The 23065-nt window shown below is 40.1% G+C and overlaps 1 protein-coding gene across 7 annotated transcripts in view; it reads left to right on the top strand.

Moving 5' to 3' along the window:
• LPP (LIM domain containing preferred translocation partner in lipoma) overlaps positions 1-23065 on the top strand; it is a 745809-nt gene that overhangs the window by 334518 nt on the left and 388226 nt on the right. The gene's annotated exons all lie outside the window — the stretch shown is intronic.

Raw genomic sequence — 23065 nt, 5'->3', positions numbered from 1 at the left:
TTCAGATCTCCCTGCCCCATCCTCATCACTTGGTTGGTTGACTAGTAGCAAATCACTTGCGCTTTCTGGTTCTTTGTTTCCTTTTTGGTTTGATTATGGTATCCTAATAGGTCTTAGCTGAGGTTCTTCCTGTCTCCAATGTCTATGAATCTGAGTGTCTCCATCCATTCTGATGTTTCTCATCTAGGAATTTCTGCAGCACTGGTTGACATCTGTGTGTCCATATTGCGTTCTCAAGTGGTTGGAGGATGGACTCTTCTCTTTGCTTAATTTTGTTGATCCTGTCCCACCAGTGATACTGGAAGTCCTTGGACAGTGTCTGTGCTCCTCTCGTCCCCAAAGTTTCCTCATCTGGAAGATGGGACCAGAGTAACTTTCTGCATGTTTCATAGGTTCCTAAGAGGAACACTTGAAACAATGCATAAAAATATTTTCTTTAGAAAAGATGTTTCACAGTATAAGGTACTCAGGTTTTAGACTGATTTCAGTCCCTTCACTGAAGTACTATCCCCAACATCTAAATCATTTCTTTGGAGGCATTTTATTGTATTTAAGTGAAAATGTAGGAATACTGCTTAAATTTCCCTTCGAATTCTAATATTAATGAGCCTAAGTTACTTTTTATATTCTAATCATCTATAATCTATTTACAATTTCCCAAATGTCCTTTATCTGGAAGACCTGACTTATAGTGTTTAGCACATAGAATCCGAGTCAGGAAGGTTTAAAGGAATTTCTCACCCCCCTTATCTGCTTAGCCCTTGGCTTTATACCTTTGCCCACTTGACATGGAATGCTTGACACAGGAGCTGAACACTTTCCTTTGATTTCAATTTTGGCAACGTTTTGAAGAGTCTTGAAAGAAATCAAGGATAAAAGTTGTGAGGATGATGAACCGATATATAAAATTAACATCACATTTCTAACTATTTAGATAGTTCAGTCCAGTCGTTCAATCATGTCCGACTCTTAGAAACCCTATGGACTGCAGCACGTCAGGCCTCCCTATCCATCACCAACTCCTGGAGTTTACTCAAACTCATGTCGATTGAGTCTGTGATGCCAGCCAACCATCTCATCCTCTGTGTCTCCTTTTCTTCCCACCTTCAATCTTTCCCAGCATCAAGGTCTTTTCAAATGACTTAGTTCTTCACATCAGGTGGCCAAAGTATTGGAGTTTCATCTGCAACATCAATCCTTCCAATGAATATTCAGGAATCATTTCCTTTAGGATGGGTTGGTTGGATTTCCTTGCAGTCCAAGGGACTCTCAGAATCTTCTCCAACACCACAGCTCAAATGCATCAATTTTTGAGCACTCAGCCTTCTTTATAGTCCAACTCTCACATCCATACATGACTACTGGAAAAACCATAGCCTTGACTAAATGGGGATTTGGTGGTGAAGCAATGTCTCTGCTTTTTAATATGCTGTCTAGGTTGGTCGTAACTTTTCTTCCAAGGAGTAAGTGTCTTTTAATTTCATGGCTGCAGTAATCATCTGCAGTGATTTTGGAGCCCCCCAAAATAAAGTCTGACACTGTTTCTACTGTTTCCCCATCTATTTCCCATGAAGTGATGGGACCAGATGCCATGATCTTAGTTTTCTGAATGTTGAGCTTTAAGCAAACTTTTTCACTCTCCTCTTTCACTTTCATCAAGAGGCTTTTGAGTTCCTCTTCACTTTCTGCCATAAGGGTGGTGTCATCTGCATATCTGAGGTTATTGATATTTCTCCTGGCAATCTTGATTCCAGCTTGTGCTTCATCCAGCCTGGCATTTTGCATAATATACTCTGCATATAAGTTAAATAAGCAGAGTGACAATATACAGCTTTGAGGTACTCCTTTTGCTATTGGAACCAGTCTGTTGTTCCATGTCCAGTTCTAACTGTTGCTTCCTGACCTGCATACAGATTTCTCATCAGGCAGGTCAGGTGGTCTGGTATTTCCATCTCTTTCAGAATTTTCCACAGTTTATTGTGACCCACACAGTCAAAGGCTTTGGCATAGTCAATAAAAGAGAGATAGATATTTTTCTGGAACTCTCTTGTTTTTTCAGTGATCCAGCAGATGTTGGCAATTTGATCTCTGGTTTGTCTGCCTTTTCTAAATCCAGCTTGAACATCTGGAAGTTCATGGTTCACATATTGTTGAAGCCTGGCTTGGAGAATTTTGAGCATTACTTTATTAATGTGTGAGATGAGTGCAGTGCTTGAGCATTCTTTGGCATTGCCTTTCTTAAGGACTTCCCTGGTGGCTCAGATGGTAAAGTGTCTGCCTATAATGTGGAAGACCTGGGTTCAATCCCTGGGTCAGAAAGATCTCCTGGAGAAGGAAATGGCAACCCACTCCAGTATTCTTGCCTAGAAAATCCCGTGGACAGAGGAACCTGATAGGCTACAGTCCATGGGGTCGCAAAGAGTCAGACATGACTGAGCAACTTCACTTCACTCACTTCTTAGGGTTTGGAATGAAAACTGACCTTTTCCAGTCCTGTGGCCACTGCTGAGTTTTCCAAATTTGCTGGCATATTGAGTGAAGTACTTTCACAGCATCATCTTTCAGGATTTCAAATAGCTCAACTGGAATTCCATCACCTCCACTAGCTTTGTTCGTAGTGATGCTTCCTAAGGCCCACTTGACTTCACATTCCAAGATGTCTGGCTCTAGGTGAGTGATCACACAATTGTGATTATCTGGGTCGTGAGGATCTATTTTGAATAGTTCTTCTGTGTATTCTTGCCACCTCTTCTTAATATCTTCTGCTTCTGTTAGGTCCCTACCATTTCTGTCCTTTATTGAGCCCATCTTTGCAAGAAATGTTCCCTCGGTACTCTCATTATCTTGAAGAGATCTGTAGTCTTTCCCATTCTATTGTTTTTCTCTCTTTCTTTGCACTAATCACTGAGGAAGGCTTTCTTATCTCTCCTTGCTATTCTTTGGAACTCTGCATTCAAATGGGTGTATCTTTTCTTTTCTTCTTTGCTTTTGCTCTTTTCACAGCTATTTGTAAGGCCTCCTCAGACAGCCATTTTGCTTTTCTGCATTTCTTTTTCTTGGGGATGGTCTTGATCCCTGTCTCCTGTACAATGTCATGAACCTTCATCCATAGTTCATCAGGCACTCTGTTTATCAGATCTCATCCCTTAAATCTATTTCTCACTTCCACTGTATACTCGTTAGGGATTTGATTTATGTCATACCTGAATGAGCCAGTGATTTTCCCTACTTTCTTTAATTTAAGTCTGAATTTGGCAACAAGGAGTTCATGATCTGAGCCACAGTCAGCTCCCGGTCTTGTTTTTGCTGACTGTATAAAGCTTCTTCATCTTTGGCTACAAGGAATATAATCAGTCTGATTTCGTTGTTGACCATCTGGTGATGTCCATGTGTAGAGTCCTCTCTTGTGTTGTTGGAAGAGGGTGTGATATTTACTTCTGGTTATTTCTGTTGCATTGTTGGGGAATGGGAGAAAGTGGTTTCTGGAATATTTCATGCCTTAGCTCATTGTCCCAATGCATTTGCATCGTACCCAAATGCAAAAGTATCTTCCATGAGATTTTAAAACAAAATTAATAATATAAATATCTGGTATAATCTTTTATCTACTGCATGCTGCAAAAGGGACAAAAAATATTTCATCTGTCTGTCTGTTTCATTGGCATTGAAATGGCAAGCTACTCCACTATTCTTGCCTGGAAGAATTCCCTGGAGAAAGGAAGCTGGTGAGCTATAGTCCCTGGGGTCACAAAGAGTTGGATACTATTGAGCTACTGAGCACACACACATTTGTTTCACAAGTTCGAATGATGATTGTTCTTCTTCCCCCTCCACCCTCAAGTATTGTTTCCTTAATGGCAAATCCCAGGTGGCACTATTGGTAATAAACCCTCCTGACAATCAAAGAGACTTAAGAGATGAAGGTTTGATCCCTCATTCAGGAAGATCTCCTGGAGAAAGACATGGTAACCCACTCTTGTATTCTTCCTTGGAGAATCCCATGGGCAGAGGAGCCTAGCGGGCTATAGTCCATAAGGTCTCAAAGAGTCAGACATGACCGAAGCAGTGACTTAGCACGCACGAAATGGCGAGTCAAACTTGTTTTTTCTCTACCTTTTAAAACTACTTCTACTTGTATTATTTTGTGTTTATTGTATTAGGCAAAGCGTTCCTGGGAAAGTTTCCATGATATTATATGATGATACCTTTATAGTTGTTCAAGTGGATGTATCTCCTTTTTACACATGCACACATATTTGTGTGTACACAGAAAGTACCAAGAAGGTAGCTTGGTATAGTGTTCACTAAACCATGTGTGTGGACTGATTGGCAAGGTGGCTCCTCCGAGGATCCCACTTATTCCTCTCTAGCTTGCCCAGAGGGAGAAGGCAATGGCACCCCACTCCAGTACTGTTGCCTGGAAAATCCCTACGGAAGAGCCTGGTAGGCTGCAGTCCATGGGGTCGCTTAGAAGAGTCGGACACGACTGAGCGACTTCACTTTCACTTTCCACTTTAATGCATTGGAGAAGGAAATGGCAACCCACTCCAGTGTTCTTGCCTGGAGAATCCCTTGGACGGAGAAGCCTGGTAGGCTGCAGTCCATGGGGTCACACAGAGTTGGTCACGACTGAAGCGACTTAGCAGCTTGCCCAGAAAATCTGCAGTGGTGATTTTCCAACTTTTGTAGAACTGCTTCAGGAGACATCACTGGAGGCAATGGGAAAAACCCGGTGGGTGGAGCGCTGCACTTCTCTGCTTGTACTTGAACCAGAGCAGCTCTGTTTTTAATCTGTTTTAAATAATGGGGTTTGGTGTGTGATTTCATTTTTGCCATAGGGTTCTGCTGCTTATAAAAGGCCTGCCAAATGTCTCTTTTACTGCCAAATAATTAATCTTATTATCAATGGGTCGGTACTGTAAGTATTTTTCTATGTTCTTATATAGCTATTGTCATACATATTGACCTTTATTTTAATTTTAAGGGACTAGTAAAAGTACATTCTCAATATTACTTTTATTTTATAAAGATTAGAATTCAGTAGAAATAATTCCATGAGCAGATAATACAATGACAAGGTGTTTTTGGGTTTTTGCTGTTGCTGTTGTTCATTTGCTTGCTTGTTTTTGACTGTTTGTATGTTTTGCCTTCTTATCTGAAGAGAGCAGTGAACACAGGGGCCTTACTCAGCCACAGAACACTTTATCCATGTCCCTGTCCTTTCTGACATTTCAGTTGACTTACACTGTGAGTGGGCCTAACTCTTGTGAGTTTGGGTCTGACTGCAAGCAGTCAGTGAAGACAGTGGCACGCAAGCTATGAAATGTCATTTTAGACTCATGCAATGTGAGAGCTTACAAAAAAATAAAAGAGGACCTGGAAGGTTCATACCCTTCATTTTACAGAAGTGAAAATTGAGTTTCAGAAAGGAAAAGTGACTGCCCGCTGGTGTCACACAAGTAGACCTGACTCCTTACTGTCATCCCTGTGAATGAGCTCATGGTGGCTGCTTCAATAATGCTGATGGTGGGATTGAGGCCACTGGAGTATTTACATATAAAGAGTTCATCATTAGGATCCAGGTGGATGAGATCTGGCACTGGAAGGCTCAGGCTTAGGGCCATATCTCTCTCCTTTTGTTCTTCCCTTCCATTCTCCCTCTGATCCTTCATGTTTTTATTATTTGCATGCCCATTCATCCCCTCCCTCTGATAATTACATCTCAGCTTCTTATATGTTCTGATTATTAGCCACACACATGATCCTTTGTGTTTATCATAACTAAAGTTCATCCTCATGGCAGTTTTGTCACATGTTGCTTGGTTAGAAGGAGGTTTATTGCCTCGCTTATCTTTTTGTCACAGGCCAAAGGTGAGATTGCCAGCCTGGTTGTGGACAGGCTGTCCAGCCTTGCTTCCGTGGGTCATAATGTTGGGAGATAGAGGCTCATGGTCCAGAACATGGCTCTTTGGCAACAGCAGCTAAGGTCAACAGTGTTTCCTTTAAAGAGATATTATTATCAATGCTGAGTGAGTGTGCTAGGACTGAAGAAGATGAGATGAAAGGGAATAGAGAGGAAAAAATTGAGGCAGGTGTCAAGCCTAGTGCTGAGGTTTCATCTTGACGTTTTTTGCTTCAAGTATACTAGAACCATGAAAATCTCTTTGGTCCCTGTTGTTCCCTTACTTTCTGTCTATTCATTGCCATACTCTCAGTTGCCAAGCTATTATTCTTGTTTGAATTGTGAAGAGGTTGTCTCTGTTTCAAATGTTAAGTGTTTGCACCAGAAAATGACTTTTTATGGCACCTTTTCCCCCCTGTCCTTAACCTGTAGCGTAGATGACTCTTATTACATAATAGTGAGACTCAAGTTTTACCCTAGTTTTGCACATTAGAAAAGTTGGATTGTATTTCTATCAATCATTGGATAATAAGCTTCTTAGGGAAGGTTTTTGTTGTTGCTGTTTAAATCTCTGTCTTTCCATGTGGTTTTAGAGAGTCCTAGAGAACACGGTATATTTGATATCACTAGGCAAATGTGAAAGTCGTATTTTCTGGTAAACGATAACCTTCTTGAGGTTGGGGATCATGCCTTTCTTAGACTGCTTGCTACTTAGTACAGTGATCTCCTAGAGCAGTGCAGGAGAAGAGACATTCACGTGAACCAACAATGACTTACCCTATGAACATCGCTATTGGAGAGAATTCGACGGAGAAGAGTCAGTTATCATATAAGCTAGGTTACCGATGATGAATTCTGAAAGAGAGTATATACAAGAAGATAGATGGGCTTTTGGAAACGTAACTTCAATTTAGTGAATGTGAAGAAGAATGCACAACCATCAAAGCATTTCTTTCCCTCCCAACATTTTCTGTCAAATTCAATAATGTGACATTTCTATTAGATAAAATAGGTCATATTTTCTGCTGAATGGAAAACCACTAGACCATTCAGATATGACCTAAATCAAATCTCTAAAAATTATACAGTGGAGGTGAGAAATAGATTTAAGGGACTAGATCTGATAAACAGAGTGCCTGATGAACTATGGATGGAGGTTCATGATATTGTACAGGAGACAAGGATCAAGACTATCTCCAAGAAAAAGAAATGCAAAAAAGCAAAATGGCTGTCTGAGGAGGCCTTACAAATAGCTGAGAAAAGAAGAGAAGCAAAAAGCGAAGGAGAAAAGGAAAGATATACCCATTTGAATGCAGAGTTCCAAAGAATAGCAAGGAGAGATAAGAAAGCCTTCCTCAGTGATCAGTGCAAAGAAATAGAGGAAAACAATAGAATGGGAAAGACTACAGATCTCTTCAAGAAAATTAGAGATATCAAGGGAACATTTCTTGCAAAGATGGGCTCAATAAAGGACAGAAATGGTAGGGACCTAACAGAAGCAGAAGATATTAAGAAGGGGTGGCAAGAATACACAGAAAAACTATTCAAAAAAGGTCTTCATGACCCAAATAATGACGACGGTGTGGTCACTCACCTAGAGCCAGACATCTTGGAATGTGAAGTGGGCCTTAGGAAGCATCACTACGAACAAAGCTAGTGGAGGTGATGGAATTCCAGTTGAGCTATTTGAAATCCTAAAAGATGATGCTGTGAAAGTACTGCACTCAATATGCCAGCAAATGTGGAAAACTCAGCAGTCACTGAGAAAAGGTCAGTTTTCATTCCAATCCCAAAGAAAGGCAAAGCCAAAGAATGCTCAAACTGCCACACAATTGCACTCATCTCACAAACTAGTAAAGAAATACTCAAAATTCTCCAAGCCAGGTTTCAACAATATGTGAACTGTGAACCTTCACATGTCCAAGCTGGTTTTAGAAAAGGCAGAGGAACCAGAGATCAAATTGCCAACATCCGTTGAATCATCAAAAAAGCAAGAGAGGTCCAGAAAAACATCTATTTCTGGTTTATTGACTATACCAAAGCCTTTGACCGTGTGCATCACCAGAAACTGTGGAAAATTCTGAAAGAGATGGGAATATCAGACCACCTGACCTGCCTCCTGAGAATTCTGTATACAGGTCAGGAAGCAACAGTTAGAACTGGACATGGAACAACAGACTGGTTCCAAATAAGGAAAAGAGTACGTCAAAGCTGTATGTTGTCACCCTGCTTATTTAACTTATATTCAGAGTACATCAGGAGAAACGCTGGGCTCGTTGAAGCACAAGCTGGAATCAACATTGCCAGGAGAAATATCAATAACCTCAAATATGCGATGACACTACCCTTATGGCAGAAAGTGAAGAATTAAAGGGCCTCTAATGAAAGTGAAAGAGGAGAGTGAAAAAGTTGACTTAAAGCTCAGCATTCAGAAAACTAAGATCATGGCATCTGGTCCCATTACTTCATGGCAAATAGATGGGGAAACAGTGGAAACAGTGGCAGACTCTTTCTTGGCAAGGGGTCACTCCAAAATCACTACAGATGGTAACTAGCTATGATATTAAAAGACACTTACTCCTTGGAAGGAGAGTTATGACCAACTTAAACAATGTATTTGAAGAAGGCAATGGCAACCCACTCCAGTACTCTTGCCTGGAAAATCCCATGGACAAAGGAGACTGGTAAGCTGTAGTCCATGGGGTCGCTGAGGGTCGGACATGACTGAGCAACTTCACTTTCACTTTTCACTTTCATGCATTGGAGAAGGAAATGGCAACCCACTCCAGTGTTCTTGCCTTGAGAATCCCAGGGGCGTGAGAGCCTGGTGGGCTGCCGTCTATGGGGTCGCACAGAGTCGGACATGACTGAAGTGACTTAGCAGTGGCAGCAGACAATGTATTAAAATGCAGAGACATTTGCCAACAAATGTCCATCTAGTCAAGGGTGTGGTTTTTCCAGTAGTTATGTATGGATGTGAGAATTGGACTATAACAAAAGCTCAGCATCGAAGCATTGATGCTTTTGAATTGTGTTGGAGAAGACTCTTGAAGAGTCCCTTGGACTGCAAGGAGGTCCAAAGAGTCCATCCTAAAGGAGATCAGTCCTGAGTGTTCATTGAGAGGAGTGATGTTGAAGGTGAAACTCCAATCCTTTGGCCACCTGATGCGAAGAACTAACTCATTGGAAAAGACCCTGATGCTGGGAAGGATAGAAGGCAGGAGGAGAAGGGGACGACAGAGGATGAGATAGTTGGATGGGATAACCAGCTCAATGGACATGAGTTTGGGTAAACTCTGGGAGTTGGTGATGGACAGGGAAGCCTGGCATGGTGTAGTTCATGGGGTTGCAGAGTCAGACATGATTGAGCTACTGAAGTGAACTAATGTGGGATTATATTAAGAAGCTATGGCGCCATTTCCATTTTATTTTGATTCAGATTTCTCTTACTCATAATTTGGATTGGCTATAGGCATTTCATGCAGCATTAGCCATATAAAATACACACTCTTTGCTCTTTCAAATGTTCATTGTATTGGAAATATGCTTAGAGCAGTAGTTCTTAAAATGCAGCCCTCACATCAGCACCATCAGTGTCACTTGGGAAGAACTTGTTAGAAATATAAGTTCTTGGTCCTCATCCAAGATATACAGATTCAGGAACTCTCAAGTTGGATCCAGTCATCTGTGTTTTATCAAGCTCTCTGGGTTGTTCTATACAGGCTTTGAGAAACGTTTGAGAAACACTGATCCAGAATTATGTTCTTCACTGCTAATTTCTAGCACCATTCCATGTTAAGAAGCATAGGCACCCCATGTCATTGAAGTCCCTAGCAGATGATTTTATTTCGAATCAAAATGCTTTTAAAAGTTAAAAACTCAGTTGATTCACCATGTCAGCCAATGAGACTGTGATCAAGGTAGTACTTGAATACTTAAGATGTGAACAATGCTTGATGTGTATGAACTCATTTAATCCTTACAACAACTCCATGAGAAATTGAGACCCAGAGACCTCAGGGAAATTGCTTAATGTCATAAAACTGGTAAGTGGCAGTTGTAGGTTTCAAACCCCTCCATTCTGACTCCAGAGTCTTTATCACTACTTTTGTTTCTTATTAAGGATGCTTTGGGGGTAAATTTTAATAAAAATGATCACAAGGAAATTCACTGATTTTATTCTTAGCTTCCTCAAAGATAGAAAGATGATGGGTAAATGATACATGCTCAGTTTTGTTGCTTAGAGAGAATACAACTTTTCTTGTATCCCTCTTGTTATCACCAACCATTATCTTTTAAACATTACTTTTAGAAATAAGTGGATAATGAACTTTACTGGCCGTAAAAGAAAACAAAAATGAAGTGAAATTCCCATTGTATTATTAATACTCAATACCACTGAAAAGAAAATCAAAATTGTATTTAAATGGAATATATTGTTTTATGCTACTTGCCTCCTAAGGTTCCCTAGAATGACATGGTTTTATATTTCTAAGCTATCAGGGATAGATTTTTTTCCCCCTAATGAATCACAAAGGGAAGTCCAGGAATGAATAGGTGTTGGGAGTCCCTTGGTATGACACATGGGATCTGCCCCAATGAGTTCCATGAGCTTCACAATGTAAATATCTCAGGTTTACTGCCTCCAGCATCACGTTTTCTCTCTGGTTCTTTTGAGCAGTCACATGCAGATCTTAACTCCTCAGATCCCCTTTCTGTGATGTGTCAGTGTGATTGTTTGGCTATGTCAGAGATTCTGGAGGTTGTTGAGGATTAGGTCAGCTCATGCATGTTTGAGTGTGACACTGTCTATTAACTCTAATTCTAGGATGTAAACTTCCTAGGGCAGAGAGCAGTTCTTAATCAACTAGACTATTCCCTGATCCTTTGTTCTTCTTAACAGCCTGAAAGAGAACTCTCTCTTTAATAATGTTGATTTGATCATTACGTTCCTGAGGTTTTTTTTTCTTTTTCCTTAAATAGCAGGGGACCTTATAGTTAGTCCTGCTCCCTACCTCAAAAAAGAAATGCATACTTACCAAATAAATTGTTATTATGCTGAGCAGAATCCATTTATTTTTGTTCACTGATAATGGATACTTTCACCATTGTGCAGATACTAATGCAGTAATCCATTGAGGCAAGGATCGTCTGTGGATGCTAAAATCCTTGGATAAAAGGTTTATGATGAGCAGAATATTAGCAGAGTCTCAAAATGTCACTTCACGGATCATATTTTGATTTAAAAGGGAAGAAGGCACTTTTGCAGTGAAGAAACCTGGTGGACAGTACCTTAACCAAGTCGTCAAACTTGTCATCACCAAATGGCCAAATGGCATCATGAACTTCCTGATGTAATGCAATGGAAGGGTATAGCATCATACACAGAGTATTCCCGACAAACTTGTGTAATCTGAATCTGATCATCAGACAAAGCCAGATTGATCAACTTTTTACAAGTCGCCTGGCTGGAATTCTTTACGCAAAATCAGTTTCATGAAAGACAAACATAAGCTTTGGACCTGTTCTAAATTAAAAGAGAATAAAAAGACACATCACTTAAATGTATGATCTTTGATTAGGTTCTGGATGGCAATGAACAACAATCAATAAAAGGACATAGTGGGACTTCTGATGAAATGTGGGTCTGAGAATGGTATTGAAAAATTAGTTCTTCGGACATGTTAAGCTAAAGTAAATGGAAGGGAAGTTTCTGTACCTTCTTTCAAAGAGTTAAACTACAATAATACGCAAGCAGCTATATTTGTTATTGGAGAGAGAGAGGCAAAATATTGGCCACTGTTGAATTTGGGTATCTAGATAAAGGCTGTGTGTATGGAGTTCATGTTACTACTTGTTCAACTTTTCTATGAGTTATTTTTTTTTAATAAAAACAGTTGTATATAAAGAGTAAGTATATAAATAAATATAAATGAAAGCTCTTTCATGACTCAGCTGCTGGTTCTTCTTTATCTGTCACCTGTAGTGTAGTGACCCCTATGGCTTCACATGCTGTGCATTTTGGTTCTGGACTCTATATTAAAAACTATTTCTGTGTACTTATAGTGAGAGAGTCATCACCTTGTAGTTCTACTTGAAACTAAGAATTATGATTTTCTCAATTATAATAAGCCCCTATTGTGATTTGGTGAGCTTTTATTAATATCATATACATATTTGTTGAATTAATGAAGTTAAGTGTCTTACAGAAAATAATATCTAATAAATGGCTTGTTCATGTGAGTTTTATAGCTGTTAATAAAAAGTCATAGTCATTGTACTCTATCTCTCCTCCTCTCATCCTGTCTTCAGAGGCCAACCACCACCTCTTCATACGTATAACCTGGCAATCCCTTGCCTCAGCTGCAAAACCTTTCTCTCACTTTCTGTCCTGGGACTTTCCTTATATCAGTGTACTTCTTTGGACAGGGAGGAGCGAGTTTATAACCCTCTAGATGATATGCAGATGACACCACCCTTATGGCAGAAAGTGAAGAAGAACTAAAAAGCCTCTTGATGAAAGTGAAAGTGGAGAGTGAAAAAGTTGGCTTAAAGCTCAACATTCAGAAAATGAAGATCATGGCATCTGGTCCCATCACTTCATGGGAAATAGATGGGGAAACAGTGGAAACAGTGTCAGACTTCATTTTTCTCGGCTTCAAGATCACTGCAGATGGTGACTGCAGCCATGAAATTAAAAGAAGCTTACTCCTTGGAAGGAAAGTTATGACCAACCTAGACAGCATATTGAAAAGCAGAGACATTACTTTGCCAACAAAGGTCCGTGTAGTCAAGGCTATGGTTTTTCCTGTGGTCATGTATGGATGTGAGAGTTGGACTGTGAAGAAGGCTGAGTGCCGAAGAATTGATGCTTTTGAACTGTGGTGTTGGAGAAGACTCTTGAGAGTCCCTTGAACTGCAAGGAGATCCAACCAGTCCATTCTGAAGGAGATCAGCCCTGGGATTTCTTTGGAAGGGATTATGCTAAAGCTGAAACTCCAGTACTTTGGCCACCTCATGCCAAGGGTTGACTCATTGGAAAAGACTCTGATGCTGGGAGGGATTGGGGGCAGGAGGAGAAGGGGATGACAGAGGATGAGATGGCTGGATGGCATCACTGACTCGATGGATGTGAGTCTGAGTGAACTCTGGAAGTTGGTGATGGACAGGGAGCCCTGGCATGCTGCGATTCATGGGGTCGCAAAGAGTCGGACACGACTGAGCGACTGAACTGAACTGAACTGAGATGATTCTAACCCAATGGAGAACTAGAGTCAGAGGGTAAATATTTCATTCTCTAGGAGGGAAAATCTGAGGCTTATTTCATGGAACTCCTTAGAGTGCTCCCAGGAGAATGGAGCCCTAGTTGTCCATATTGGTGACCAGTTCAATTATGCACCTTTGAAATGACTTTTCCTCCTTTCTTTCTTAAATTATTCAGTCATTCAGGACTGTTTTTTTGGAGGGGTGATTGATTCCCAAAACCAATTTTGTCTCAAGCTTTGTTTTTGGCAGAACCTGGCCTAAAACAATGGAATCTCTCTGTTGTTGAAGAATGTAAGAATCATTATTATTAAAGTGACCACTTTATAGGTGGCCTTGTTGTATCTAGAAAAAGCATTAGGCAAAGAGGCAGGAGACTCCTCTTTATTGTTACTTGGCTTCAGGCAGGTCATTCAACCATCAGGTGACTGGTAAGGCTACAGTGACAGGGAGTTAAGGAGAAGACATGCAGGTAAGTGAGTAGGATTCCATTAGCTGGTTATAGAACTGTGTCCTAGTGCGTAGTGTTAAATGTTGAGAGTAATGAAGCAGTTTCCAGGTCTAAAGGTGCTGTGGTGGTAGATGAAGCACCACGACCAGGACTGGTGGTGGGACTTGTGCAGGACTTCCGTTCTTTGAACTGAGACATTAAGTAGAGAGTTGGCAATGAGAAAGAAGCCTATCCTAGTCTGTAATGGGAATTGAAATATAGGAACAGAGCTCTTATCAGAAGGCCAGGTGGGGCAGCAAGGGGAGTCTTAGGTGAAAAATCTCACAGCTTTAGTCTGGGTAGTGTTCTGTGGTGTCATGAGAAATAAGAAACTGACAATGGGGAGTAGTCCCAATTCAGAGGGAAGAGAGGATGAATCTTACGTGCTCAGGCTGGTTGGGCACTATAATTACTCACTTCATTGCATTGCTCAGAATAATTCTGTAACTTTTGAGACTCCATGGTATCTAGTGCTTAAGGTGTGGGCAGTTGCCATCTGCTACAGTAAAGTACAGATGCTGAAGACCTGATTAAGTCCTGTCTCTTTGCTGATACCCCAAGGGAATACTTAATGAATGATGCTTCCTTTAAGAAGAAGAAGAATTGGCAATAACTATATTATTCATATTAATTTATGGTTACTGGTTGCTATAATTATTGCTATTTAAGAAAAATAATTATAATTATAGCACTTTACAATTTAAAGAGTGTTTTTCCCATCCATTTTCTTATCTGAGTCTTGTAACGTCCCTCTGGCTTAGGTCAGGCAGGTGATCTTCTCCTAGTTTTATAGATGAGGATACTGTGGCCCAAGGCAGAATTTAACTAGACTCCAACCCACCACCCATATCAATATTTTGTGCTGTCATGAGTTTATGGAAATACAGTGATCGAATTTCATGTTAATAATACTGTTTTTTAGCTGCATATAAGAGAATCAGGTTCACACAGTTCTCAGTTGCCTTCCATAATGGTAATGTCCTACCTTTACTTGTACCAGAATCCACTGCCAGGATGTTCACATGAATTTTAAATTTTAAGAGAATGGTGTCCTAATAATACTACAGTATTCCATAGTTACTCAATGGGGTGAAGATGAGATCAACTCTGATAGAGGGATTCACTCCTTGAAAACATCTGGTCCTAGGACAGAGGTGCACTGGCCTTAGAGAGTTTGGTCACACTGGAGATTCAGATACTGAGAAAACATAAACAACCTGTCATTACAGTGTTTGCCCATTTCTGGCTATGGCAAGGGGGCTAAGGAAAGTCTCTCAATTTTCACAAGAAGGACGTTCCAGTCTGGGTCCTAAGATGTGAAAAACACAAACACACACAGGTTTGTACATACAGTCATCCTGAACCTTTTGTTTCCTTTCATATTCATTGATCCTGCTGGGCATCTAGCTGATTTGACTCAAAAGATGCTGATACAGGAAAGGTTACTGGCTGGACCTATGGCAGAGTCTGCCATTACTTATTCATTGATTTACTCCAATTATTTATTGAACATGTACATGGATCAGACTCTGAGCAAGATTCTGGCGAAGTCACGAGGAGGGAAACAGACAAATTCCATGTCCTCATGAAGTCAGTCTCCTGGGGAGACTGACGATAGACTCTTTGTGACCCTTTGGACTGTAACCCACCAGTTCCCTCTGCCCATGGGAGCTTTCAGGCAAGAATACTGAAGTGGGTTGCCATTTCCTTTCCCAGGGAATTTCCTTGACCCAGGGATCAATCCCAGATCTCCTGTGTCTCTTGCATTGGAAGCAGATTCGTTATCTATTTAGCTGTCTGGGAAAGCAGAAGTCAAACATGCATAAAAGTTAATGTTAGATGGTGATAGATATTATGAGAAATGTAAACAAAACAGATTGAAGGGATAGAGTGCCAGAGAGGGGTCATGGGGCTTCCCTGATGGCTCAGATGGTAAAGAATCTGCCTATAATGCAGGAGACCCAAGTTCAATCCCTGGGTTTGGAAGATCCCCTGGAGAAGGGAATGGTTACCCACTCCAGAATTCTTGTCTGGATAATTCCATGGACAGTGGTTACAGTCCATGGGGTCACAGTGAGTTACTCATAACTGAGCAACTAACACTACTTTCAGAGGGATCATACAAATATATTCAGAATGAGAAGATGATTAAAAGATTGTTTTAGATTTTCTGATTAAAAAGTACCCATAGTTGGTATGAGAAAATTTTTGAGGAGATTATAGTTGAAAATTTCCCAATGATGGAAAAGGAAATAGTCAATCAAGTCCAAGAGGTGCAAAGAGTCCCATACAGGATAAACCCAAGGAGAAACATGCCCAGACACATACTAATCAAACTAACAAAGACTAAACACAAAGAAAGAATATCAAAAGCAGCAAGGGTAAAGCAACAAGTAGCATACAAGGGAAATCCCATATATTTAACAGCTGATCTTTCAGCAGAAACTCTGCAGGCCAGAAGGGAATGGCAGGATACATTTAAAATTCTGAAAGGGAAAAAAATCTACAACCTATATTACTGTACCTAGCAAGGATCTCATTCAAAATTGATGGAGAAATAAAAAGCTTTTCAGAAAAGCAAAAGTTGAAAGAATTCAGTACCACCAAACCAGTTTTAAAACAAATGTTGTTGTTGTTGTAAGTCACTCAGTCATGTCTGAAAGGGACTTATATAGTCAAAAAATACAAAAAAAGAAAAAGATCTACAAAATCAATCCCAAACAATTAAGAAAATGGCAATAGGAACATGTATATCAATAATTACTTTAAATATAAATGGATTAAATGCTCCAACAAAAAGACATAGACTGGCAGACAGGACCCATATATATGCTGTCTATAAGAAACTCACTTCAGACCTAGAGACACATATAGATTGAAAGTGAGAGGATGGAAAAATATATTCTATGCAAATGGGAAGCAAAAGAAAGCTGGAGTAGCAATCCTCATATCAGACAAAATAGACCTTAAAGAAGATTGTAAGAGATAAGGAAGGACACTGCATAATGATCAAAGGATCAATCCAAGAGGAAGACATAACAATTGTAAATATCTATGGACCCTACATTGGAGCACCTCAATACATATGATAAACATTAACAGACATAAAAGGAGAAATTGACAGTAACACAATAATAGTAGGAGACTTTAGCATCCCATTCACACCAATGGACAGATCATCAAAACAGAAAATTAATAAGGAAACACATGTCTTAAATGATACATTGGATGAGATGGATGTCATTGGTATCTTCAGGACATTCCATCCAAATGCAGAAGAATACATACACCTTCTTATCAAGTGCACATGGAGTATTCTCCAGGATAGATCACATCTTGGGTCACGAATCAAACCTCAGTAAATTTAAGAAAATTAAAATCATATCAAGCATCTTCTCTGACCACAAACCTGTGAGACTAGATATCAATTACAAGAAAAAAAAAACTGTAAGAAAAACAAACACATGGAGATTAAACAATACATTCCTGAATAACCAACAGGTTACTGAAGAAATCAAAAGGGAAATCAAGAAATTTCTAGAAATAAATGACAATGAAAACATGACAACTCAAAATCTATCAGTTCAGTTCAATTAAGTTCAGTCGCTCAGTCGTGTCCGACTCTTTGTGACCCCATGAATTGCACCACGCCAGGCCTCCCTGTCCATCACCAACTCCCGGAGTTCACTCAGACTCACGTCCATCGAGTCAGTGATGCCATCCAGCCATCTCATCCTCTGTCGTCCCCTTCTCCTCCTGCCCGCAATCCCTCCCAGCATCAGTCTTTCCCAGTGAGTCAGCTCTACGCATGAGGTGGCCAAAGTACTGGAGTTTCAGCTTCAGCATCATTCCCTCCAAAGAAATCCCAGGGCTGATCTCCTTCAGAATGGACTGGTTGGATCTCCTTGCAGTCCAAGGGACTCTCAAGAGTCTTCTCCAACACCACAGTTCAAAAACATCAATTCTTAAACACTCAGCTTTCTTCACAATCCAAATCTCATATCCATACATGACCACTGGAAAAACCATAGCCTTGACTAGATGGACCTTTGTTGGCAAAGTAATGTATCTGCTTTTGAATATGCTATCTAGGTTGGTCATAAGTTTCCTTCCAAGGAGTAAGCATCTTTTAATTTCATGGCTGCAGTCACCAACTGCAGTGATTTTGGAGCCCAAAAAGATAAAGTCTGGCACTGTTTCCACTGTTTCCCCATCTATTTCCCATGAAGTGATGGGACCAGATGCCATGATCTTCGTTTTCTGAATGTTGAGCTTTAAGCCAACTTTTTCACCGTCCTCTTTCACTTTCATCAAGAGGCTTTTTAGTTCCTCTTCACTTTCTGCCATAAGGGTGATGTGGGATGCAGCAAAAGCAGTTCTAAGAGGAAAGTTTAATAACAATAGAGTCCTACTTCAAGAAACAAGAAAAACATGGAATAGACAACCTAACTTTACACCTAAAACAACTGCAAAAAGGACAAAAAAAACCCCAAAATTGGTAGAAGGAAAGAAATCATAAAGATTAGAGCAGAAATTGGAGAAGGCAATGGCACCCCACTCCAGTACTCTTGACTGGAAAATCCCATGGACGGAGGAGCCTGGTAGACTGCAGACCATGGGGTCTCGAAGAGTCGGACACGACTGAGCCACTTCACTTTTACTTTTCCCTTTCATGCATTGGAGAAGGAAACGGCAACCCACTCCAGTGTTCTTGCCTGGAGAATCCCAGGGACGGGGGAGCCTGGTGGGCCACCGTCTATGGGGTCGCACAGAGTCGGACACAACTGAAGCGACTTAGCAGCACCAGCAGCAGCAGAGCAGAAATAAATGAAAAAGAAATGAAAGAAACAATAGTAAAAAACTAAAATAATAAAAACTAAAAACTGGCTCTTTGAGAAGATAAAATTGACAAACTTTTAGCCAGACTTGTCAAGAAAAAAAGAGAGAAGAATCAAATCAACAAAATCAGAAATGAAAAAGGAGAGTTTACAACAGACAATGCAGAAATACAAAGGATTATAAGAGACTGTTATGAACAACTATATGGCAATAAAATTGATAACCTGAAAGAAATGGACAGATTCTAGAAAAGTTTAACCTTCCAAAAGTGAACCAGGAAGAAAGAGAAATTATGAACAACCCAATAACAAGCACTGAAATTGGAGCTGTGATCAAAAATCTTCCATAAAACAAAAGCCCAGGACCAGATGGCTTCACAGGAGAATTCTATCAAACATTTAGAGAAGAGCTAATGCCTATCCTTCTAGAACTCTTTCAAAAACTTGCAGAGAAAGGAACAGTTCCAAACTATGAGGCTACTATCACCTGATACCAAAGCCAGACAAAGATAACACAAAAAGAAAACTACAGGCCAGTGTCACTGACGAACATAGATGCAAAAATCCTCAGCAAAATTTTAGCGGACAGAATTCAGCAATGCATCAAAAAGCTCATACGCCATGATCAACTTGGGTTTATTCCAGGGATGCAAGGATTCTTCAATATATGCAAATCAGTCAATGTGATACACCATATTAACAAATTGAAAGATAAAAACCATATGATAATCTCAATAGATGCAGAAAAAGGCTTTTACAAAATTCAGCACCGATTTGTGATTGAAACTTTTTAAAAAATGGGCATAGAAGGAATCTACCTCAACGTAGTAAAGGCCATATATGATAAGCCTATGTCTAACGTTATTCTCAATGGTGAAAAACTGAAAGCATTCCCCCTAAGATCAGGAACAAGACAAGAGTGTCCACTTCCACCACTATTATTCAACATAGTTCTGGAAGCCCTAGCTACAGCCATTAGAGAAGAAAAAGAAATAAAAGGAATCCAGATCACGAAAGAAGTGAAGCTCTCACTGTTTGCAGATGACATGATTCTGTCCATAGAAAACCCTAAAGATAGTATCAGAGAATTACTGGAGCTAATCAGTGAATTTAGCAAAGTTGCAGGATATAAAATCAATATGCAGAAATCACTTGCATTTCTATATACTAACAGTGAAAAATCAAAAAGATAAATTAAAGAATCAATCCCATTCACCATTGCAACAAAAGAATAAAATATCTAGGAATAAACTTACTCAAGGATACTAGAACAAATAATTTCACAATTTGTATGGAAATACAAAAAACCTCAAATAGCCAAAGCGATCTTGAGAAAGAAGAATGGAACTGGAGGAATCAACCTGCCTGACTTCAGGCTCTACTACAAAGCCACAGTCATCAAGACAGTATGGTACTGGCACAAAAACAGAAATATAGATCAATGGGACAAAATAGAAAGCCCAGAGATAAATCCACACACATATGGACACCTTATTTTTGACAAAGGAGGCAAGAATATACAATGGATTAAAGACAATCTTTTTAACAAGTGGTGCTGGGAAAACTGGTCAACCACTTGCAAAAGACTGAAACTAGAGCACTTTCTAACACCATACACAAAAATAAACTCAAAATGGATTAAAGATCTAAATGTAAGACCAGAAACTATAAAACTCCTAGAGGAGAACATAGGCAAAACACTCTCCGACATACATCACAGCAGGATCCTCTATGATCCACCTCCCAGAATATTGGAAATAAAAGCAAAAATAAACAAATGGGACCTAATTAAACTTAAAAGCTTCTGCACAACAAAGGAAATTATAAGCAAGGTGAAAAGGCAGCCTTCAGAATGGGAGAAAATAATAGCAAATGAAGCAACTGACAAACAACTAATCTCAAAAATATACAAGCAACTCCTACAGCTCAATTCCAGAAAAATAAATGACCCAATCAAAAAATGGGCCAAAGAACTAAATAGACATTTCTCCAAAGAAGACATACAGATGGCTAACAAACACATGAAAAGATGCTCAACATCACTCATTATCAGAGAAATACAAATCAAAACCACTATGAGGTACCATTTCACACCAGTCAGAATGGCTGCGATCCAAAAGTCTACAAGCAATAAATGCTGGAGAGGGTGTGGAGAAAAGGAAACCCTCTTACACTGTTGGTGGGAATGCAAACTAGTACAGCCACTATGGAGAACAGTGTGGAGAGTCCTTAAAAAACTGGAAATAGAACTGCCTTATGATCCAGCAATCCCACTGCTGGGCATACACACTGAGGAAACCAGAATTGAAAGAGATACATGTACCCCAATGTTCATCACAGCACTGTTTATAATAGCCAGGACATGGAAGCAACCTAGATGTCCATCAGCAGATGAATGGATAAGAAAGCAGTGGTACATATACACAATGGAGTATAACTCAGCCATTAAAAAGAATACATTTGAATCAGTTCTAATGAGGTGGATGAAACTGGAGCCTATTATACAGAGTGAAGTAAGCCAGAAAAAAAAATACCAATACAGTATACTAACGCATATATATGGAATTTAGAAAGATGGTAACAATAACCCTGTATACGAGACAGCAAAAGAGACACTGATGTATAGAACAGTCTTTTGGACTCTATGGGAGAGTGAGAGGGTGGGATGATTTGGGAGAATGGCATTGAAACATGTATAATATCATATATGAAACGAGTCGCCAGTCCAGGTTCAATGAACGATACTGGATGCTTGAGGCTGGTGCACTGGGACGACCCAGAGGGATGGTATGGGGAAGGAGGAGGGAGGAGAGTTCGGGATGGGGAACACATGTATACCTGTGGCGGATTCATTTTGATATATGGCAAAACCAATACAATATTGTAATGTTAAAAAATAAAATAAAAATCAAAAGAAAAGAAAAAAAAGAATAAATTGAGAGATGGAATGACTGCTTTAAAAAAAAAAGAACTGTACACAGAAAATTATAAGACACTAATGAAGGAAATCAAAGATGACATAAACATATGGAGATAGATCTGATCTAAACAGATAGATTAGGTTCTGAAAGATTAACTCTTGCTGGCTAAAATCACAAGAAACTGACTAATATACTAGATCTCATTTGAGCTGTTTTATGCAGAGAATTAAATAAGTTTAAGGACTCAGGAAAGGTGGTTTGGGGAGCAAGCTACTAGGAGAAAAGAAAACAGTGGTCTTAATAGGAAATACCATTGTGCTGTCATTGTATCAGATTCATAAAGATAAATTTACTTAGATAATTATAAGATTTAAACACTATCTTGTCAGGGCACCCTAATTTTTGTTGTTGCTGAGGATACTCTGGTTTCTTGGCTTTTTCTTCTAAACACTTCAAGACACTATACTGATATTTAACTTCCTTAGACAAGTTCTGTAGAGTTGATTCAATTACACTAACTTCTCATTATTTCATTCCTAATGGGCCTTACTACACATTCACTTTGATTTCTCGATGGAGTCTTAAGAGACATTCCCATCACATGTCTATGATCATTATTACATTGTTATCTTAAAAGATTATTTCAGGTCACCCTGTTTCCAAATCCTAGGACTACCCTTTTATTTCCTTTGTATTTCACTCTTTTATCTTCCCTGGTGGCTCAGAGGGTAAAGAGCCTGCCTGCAAGGTGGAAGACCTGGGTTCGATCCCTGAGACCTGGGTTTGATCCCTGGGTCAGGAAGATCCCCTGGAGAAGGAAATGGCAACCCACTCCAGTACTCTTGCCTGGAAAATCCCATGGACAGAGAAATCTGGTGCAGGCTACAGTCCATGGGGGTCGCAAAGAGTCGGACATGACTGAGCGACTTCACTTTCAGTCTCTTTCACTCTTTATTTCCTTGCCTTAAACTCTAGGCAAACTTCTTGTTTTTCCCAAGCCTGTTCCCACTTCCTGTGCAGGCCCTTATGGTGGTGTTACTGCCCTCTGCTCACTTCACGTGGATTCTAAATGCAAGCAGCAGTCAGTGCTCCTGCTAACATGGAACACTGACATGAAATTCGTAGATCCTGTGCTTCCTAATCACTGGTCAGTGCCACATGCTTCTTCTCCAGCCCTTTGGCTACACCCTGGGCAGTCTTACTCTAGTTCATCATTTAGGGACATCTCTTTGGGCTTTCCGTCTCTCTGACACAGACACACCTAATCCACTGATCCCTCACTGATTCCTCTTCCTGGACTTGAAGTCTCTCCTTGCCTTTTCCTGCTTCAACTAAAATCCCGTCCTTTTATACAGTGGCTTCTTTTCTTTTTTTTTTTAATTTTTGGCTGAGCTGGGTCTTTGTTGCTGCAAGTAGGCATTCTCTTGTTGAGGTGGAGAGGGGCTCCTCTCCAGCTGTGGCAAGCTGGGGCTGCTCACTGTTGTAGTGGTGCTCAGGCTTCTCACCGCAGTGGCTCTCTTGTTGCGGAGCATGGGCATGCAAGCTTGTGGGCCATGGGCTTAGTTGCCCTGTGGCATGTGGGATCTTCCTGGATCAGGGGTTGAACCCGTGTCCCCTGCATTGGCAGGCGGATTCTTAACCACTGCAGCAC

This window comes from Bos indicus x Bos taurus, chromosome 1, assembly GCF_003369695.1.
Source record: "Bos indicus x Bos taurus breed Angus x Brahman F1 hybrid chromosome 1, Bos_hybrid_MaternalHap_v2.0, whole genome shotgun sequence".
Lineage (NCBI taxonomy): Eukaryota > Metazoa > Chordata > Mammalia > Artiodactyla > Bovidae > Bos > Bos indicus x Bos taurus.
Note: the sequence above shows the minus strand (reverse complement) of the source record. Positions and strands in the feature narration are given on the sequence as shown.